The 6,539-nt window shown below is 35.0% G+C and overlaps 1 long non-coding RNA gene across 1 annotated transcript; it reads right to left on the bottom strand.

Moving 5' to 3' along the window:
- Positions 1-3,732: 3,732 nt before the first annotated feature.
- LOC113298604 lies at positions 3,733-5,322 on the bottom strand. Its single transcript, XR_003334294.1, has 2 exons — positions 5,043-5,322; positions 3,733-4,831 (listed from the first exon to the last, which is right to left on the bottom strand). It is a non-coding gene; the product is annotated as an uncharacterized LOC113298604 (long non-coding RNA).
- Positions 5,323-6,539: the final 1,217 nt, after the last annotated feature.

Raw genomic sequence — 6,539 nt, 5'->3', positions numbered from 1 at the left:
TTCTGTAAATCAAAGAAGAAAGAGATGAGAAGGTTAAAAAAGGAAGTATAAGATTTATGATTTTAATAAAAATTTCAATTTTGCCATCAGGGATATTTGTAAAGTTTTCTAGGGATATTCGTGAAGGCCCATCAGAAGGAGGGACAATAGTTCAATTTCCACTATCGGCACCGACTCCTCTAGGCTCTAGTCCTTCCTGTATGAACCATTTTTTGGGGCCCATGGTTTTATTTTGGGTAAGACATTAGAAGTAAATCTAGGTCACTCCTTATCTAGATATTTATATTAATACCTAAATTACCCTCCTGATTAATTTTGAGTAATGATTATTTAGTGTAATGATTAGTGAGGTTATTAAGTTAAAGATAATTAGTGAGATTAAAAAATCAGATGGTTTTTTTAAAGAAATAGAATTATTGAGAGAGTAAAGTTATAGAAGATGAAAAAGGAAAACATGAAAAACGATGGATTTTACCAACCACAGCCGCCGGAGGAAGGGTATTTGGGTACCGAGGTATGCTTCAAACTTAGATAATGTTGGTTGAATTGCTCCAAATTTTCAAAAAACTGTAAACTTTTAGAGTAGATTTGGGCTTGTTCGGTTACCTTATGTGAAGAACAGGTTACCGAACTCATCTGAAAGTGTAGTCCGGTTACTTTTTCCAAACACGCATGTTACCGAACTCGCTCTTTAATGGAGGTTTTTAGTCGTTCGCTAAACAGACATGTTACCGAACTTTTTTTTATAGGATTTACAGAGTATTGTTCGTTGGTTCGCAAACTTTAACCCAACAACATATCTAACCGAAATCCACATGTATGCAATTAGTGAAGAGTTCGGTTTGTCAAGATTTTTTGCGAACAAACCGAACATAGTGGGACAAGTTCGGTTAAATTGAAACTCAACATAGTAGGCAGAATAACACAGTTCGGTTACATTGGAATTTTTTTTTCTTTTTGTAATATGGGTAGAGTTCGGTTACTAGATAGTTTTAGAAATTTTTGCGAACCAACCGAACAGAGTAGGCGAAGTTCGGTTAAATCATAACTCAACATAGTGGGAAAAATAACGCAGTTCGGTTACATTGGAATTATTTTTGATTTTTGTAATATGGGTAGAGTTCGGTTACTAGATAGTTTTAGAAATTTTTGCGAACCAACCGAACAGAGTAGGCAAAGTTCGGTTAAATCATAACTCAACATAGTGGGAAAAATAACACAGTTCGGTTACATTGGATTTTTTTTTCTTTTTGTAATATGGGTAGAGTTCGGTTACTAGATAGTTTTAGAAATTTTTGCGAACCAACCGAACAGAGTAGTCAAAGTTCGGTTAAATCATAGCTCAACATAGTGGGAAAAATAACACAATTCGTTTACATTGTTTTTTTTTTTTTTTTTTTTTTTTTTTTTTTTGTATTATGGGTAGAGTTTGGTTACTAACTATTTTTAGAATTTTTGGGGACCAACAAAACACAATATATTGGTTTTCAATGAGGAGTTCGGTTAAAACTATTTTTTGCGAACGAAAAATTAAATTCGTGATAACCGAAGTGTTCTTCGTGTTCTTGGTTTCAAAATGTTCGGTTACAAAACTAGTTTTTTTTTAAACTATTCCTAACCGAACATGCTACTTTAACTTCCATTTAAACCATATTTTGATGATTTCTACTCAATTTTCCCAATCAAAAAACGAATTAAAAAGATTGATGGGTTTTTCAATCGAACGAGGAACGTCAAGTAAAGAGAGAAGAAGAAAAATATTTTTTTTTTTCAAAACTAAAAAATTTCGATTCCCCTCCTGTTTTTGCTTTTGATTTTGGTTAATAAATTTATTTAGATTAGATGTATATGATTAGATTTATATAATTATTAAAGTTATTTTTAATTCAAATTAAAGTAAAGAGTAATTGTGTATTTACCTAACTTTAGGACACCCCTTATAAGTATAGGGAGGTTGTCCTAATAAGACCATTGTGACGCCCCAAATCTTAAACCTGTTTAGCTAATAGGATTACAACCTAATTGAATCATCAAATCCAGATTATCAATCTTAAGAACCATATTCACATAAAGTGCTAACAAACAAACCCAAACTCTCTGATACGATATGTTTGAAAGCTAGTCTCTCATGCTATATAAATATAATAATGTGTTGTTTTACAGAATTAAGAAAGAATACATATATTACAGATACACGACAACACTATATTCGGGAGGGCACTAAACTACGAAAACGAATATCTTCGCACGCTCCATTTCCTTCCGATTACTTAAACTGAAGTGGGAACAAGTGAGCACATCGTCCACACAGGTTGCTCAATGGAAACATATAACTCTCAAGTACTACCATGCTTCACAGTTCTAAAAGAATATAAAATGAAAGAAACAAGAAGCAACTAATCATTCAACAATTTATGCATCACGAATCAAGTGTCACTCTAACCTCGCCAAACTAATTGGAGAATACGACACGAGAGCAACCCTAATCAAATATTATAACATCGTACACACAGAGTGCCCATACAAACTATGATTCAGAATATTACCATCAAGATCATAAAGTTAGTCAAACAAGTATAATATGCACACGAGTGATTTCCCTAAAATAAAATAGTATATATAATATCATAACGGATGAATTACCGCCCTACTAGGTAATATTCAAACGGATGAGTTACCGCCCTACTATCTTAATAAGCAATAATATTCAAACGGATGACTTACCGGCCTACTAATGAAATATTTATAATATATTCAGACGGATGACTTACCCCCCTACTAAGTAATATTGTCGACGGATGAATTACCGCCTTACTTGACTTAGCTAAGAGCCGTGGGAAAACACAGACACTCCTCGCAGGGAAATCTCACAATGCATATCAAACACAAACACATTCAATTTCAAACAACATGCCCACATAGAATAAGGTCTCATCATCCTCGCTGATAAAGTAAAATTTAATGCACACATGTAGTAACGTATCATCATGCTTGCAGATAAAAGGAAAGCTTAATGATTACAAGAAGGTTACAGAGTTCCCACATGTTTTGAAGGCAAACCACTCCTACCTCGAGATCTGCGATCCACCAGATCATCATATGAATCATTCATTGTTAATAAAAGAGTAGTTGTTAGTCACACCAGCACGCTAAGAATTTAGCCAATAGGCTCATACCATGTTCATAACATAATCTCATACAAGTCTTTAGTTATAGATTAAGTGAACCATCTAATGATTCTAAACCCATTTATGGTTCTACACCTTTACATTATCTATTCTTTAGCTCATATAAGGTTTACTAATTCAATTAAGTTGATTTTGTAGTCCATCAGATATGTCCTAATAATATCTAGGACTTGTAGAAGGAATCAAAGGTTAATACGGACCATATAGGTCCAAACATCAAACTAAAAACACTTGAAACTAAGCCCAAACCCCATTACGTCTGAACTAGCACGGCCCATTAATCTAAGGCCCAGTCCATACGGGTCAAGTAACGGTCACTGATGGTCAAAGGGTTCAACTAGTGAATGTAAGTCAAAGTCCAAGTCCAAATCAACAAAGCCAAGGTCAATTGGTCAGGTCTCTGAGTCAAATCGGTCCAAAAGATTCAACTCAGTCAATAACTGAGTCAGATGGGGTAAACCAGTTAACTGAACTAAAAGATCTAAAGCTAAGCCTGTGTATATGCCAAACTTCTAATGCACAATCATGCTGTAATACCAAAACATGCCAAGACTAAGAAGATGCATTTCTAACTCTCCTTCATTCAGTTCAAATACTAAATTCACTACCTCTATCTCCAATTACAATACATAATCTTATAGCTCCTAACCATTACAATCTTATAATTCAGCTCAACCAACTATTACAACTTTACCTACAACTATTGTTGACCATCACTATCTTAAACCATATCATCTACATCACTTGGACACTGCACAATCTTTGCTCTCTCTGTAGCCTCAACTTCGGCTCAAATCTAAGCATTCATACTTCATTCTTCCACCAGCTACCCTCTCCAAGGTCTTGCTTCCACCAATCATTGAAAATCTGTAGTCCCCAATCTCTAGATAACATTTTCTTCACATCTATTTATAGCTTAAAAAACTGGGCATAGCCCACTTGTATCTGCAGTTGCTCTCTACTTCATTCTCTACCATCAAATGATACATTCATAACCAGACCTCAACTCAACTACCATTCTTCTTCACCTACATCTTCTTCATGTTCTTCATTGTGTAACATAATCAGCTCAACTACACTACTCATTGCATTAACACCATAACCAATTCTCGGGTCTTGCACTGGTTTTGTCTTCGCAGCACGATTCTCTTGTCAGCAACCTCTAACCTCAACACCCCTTCTTCATTTTCTTCTCAGCATAGCTGTGAACTTACTTCATCTCTTAGCTCAACCAATTAGGGCTTCTTGTGGACACTACCTCCATCTGAAAGTGTAGCATCAGTTCATTCCACCATCTTCCTCTCCAAACTGAACTCTTACCACAGTAACACAATCACCATTTACAATTCCACAATCTACTGTATCTTTCAGTTCCCACCACTACTTGTAATTCTCCACATCTAACTACAAACCCTATCTCATACTCCCAGATGCTACTGCAATGACCCCTGTTCAACTCATCTTCTTCATCAGAAATGTCCCAGTTCAGGAACCATACCAACCTAACTACAATTAAAATTTCTCCACCAATTCCATTTATCTACAGCTGTATCTCATTTCAATTTTACTCAAACAAACAACATCAATATCCAAGTCTTCAATTACCAATTACCCTTGAACTGCAACTCAATCATCTTCTTCATCTGTAGATTCCGAATCAAGGAACTTAATTCGCATGAACCCTAATTTCTGGTTGATTTAGGGAAGAACATAAACCCTAATTTTCTATGAAATCAAAATTAAACCTCATACAGTCTCTAACTCAAAATTTACAGATAACCCATCTTTAATCTAACAACACAAAGCAATTTCAAGAAAAGAAATCAATCAATTCGAAACCCTAAATTATCTTACCCTTTTCTGCGTCTTCCAAAACTCAATCGATAGAAACATCATCACCTTCTCCTCTAATTCATCAAGCTACTAAACTCCCTATGACTCATTCACACACTTTCAGGCTCAAATCACTCGAATTGAAAAAACGGCAGAGAGAAAGAGAGAAAACAGAAGAAGAAAAGAAGAAGAATGAAGAGTAAGGAAATAAGATTGAAGTTTATCTTCTCAATTACTCCCGATAAGACCAAGGAAAAACCATGGAACATCCACTGAATTGGATAAGGGCGGTCCCAGTCGGTTTGATGGCGAAAATAATATTTTCCCCCTCTCACTAATTAGATGATACCTTCTTCGTCCAGTATTCGAATGACACGTCCGAGCATTCTATTTCGCATAATTTTTCGAGATCTATCTAGTGATACTATTTTCGTATCTAGGTCGTTGTTAGACTAATTTCTATTAATTAAAATCTATATTAACTAATCGAGTCATTAGTAAATAAATCATTTCTTGATCGTCTCTTAACTGGTCAAATAGCATTGACGAGCTTGAGGGTCCTTACAATCATGATCCCCTCAAAAAAACCATGATCCCTAAAAAATGGTTACTCTTTATCTTAAACTTAAACCAACATGAGTTTTTTTGTCTCTTTTTTCTTGTTTGTTGAGGCCCATTACGTAAAGATAACGAGTCCATAGCTTTGAAGTGCAACGGGAGGATACAATAACATGGTTAGAGTTCTTGTAAAGTTTAAATGACAATGAATTCAAATCTATTTTTATGCCATATTTCTCTTATATATCTAACAATTAAAATTAGAAGTAGCTGTTGATAACCTTAAATTTTGATGATTAGGATGTTTACATCCTTTAAGGGAATCTCTAAAACCAGAGGATGGAGATGTCTAAAAAACTATCAAACACCTCGTTCTCATATTCATCTTTAAAGTTTCGTTGGAGAAGATATTATTAAAACATACAAAATCTTACGAGGCCTAAAATATAGGAATTCTCCAAAGTCTCATTGGAGATGCTCTTATAAGTCTTTGAAAGCAATCATTTTTGGTAGGAATGTGGATTTTTATAAGAGAAATATTCCTTAAAAAAAATAATTTCAAATTTGTAGTTGTTTGAGTTTCATAAGAGAAATAGAGCCGTAACTTAGCAAAATACCGTTATAAGGCCGGTTCCTATGGGTGTGGCAAATCTATTGATTTGCCAGTTTTGCAACCACTATGGAGCTGGCAAACAAGCAAACTAGCCTGGCTAAGTGGCAAATTTTCCACTTAGCCAGGCCAGGTCAAGTGAGAAAACCGTTTGGTGTAGTTTATACCGCCAGCGGTCTAGACTCGACCGCTCATATCATCTCATCTAACGGTCACAATTTCATCATCCTATAAATACAAGATCAAATTTTATTTCAACTCACACCATTTCTTCAATCTCCATTCTTTCACTCCACAAATCCAATATGTCAGTTCGAGTTCGAGCTCGCAAATTTAGCTAGCTGAAGATG

Source organism: Papaver somniferum, chromosome 7, assembly GCF_003573695.1.
Source record: "Papaver somniferum cultivar HN1 chromosome 7, ASM357369v1, whole genome shotgun sequence".
NCBI lineage: Eukaryota > Viridiplantae > Streptophyta > Magnoliopsida > Ranunculales > Papaveraceae > Papaver > Papaver somniferum.
Note: the sequence above shows the minus strand (reverse complement) of the source record. Positions and strands in the feature narration are given on the sequence as shown.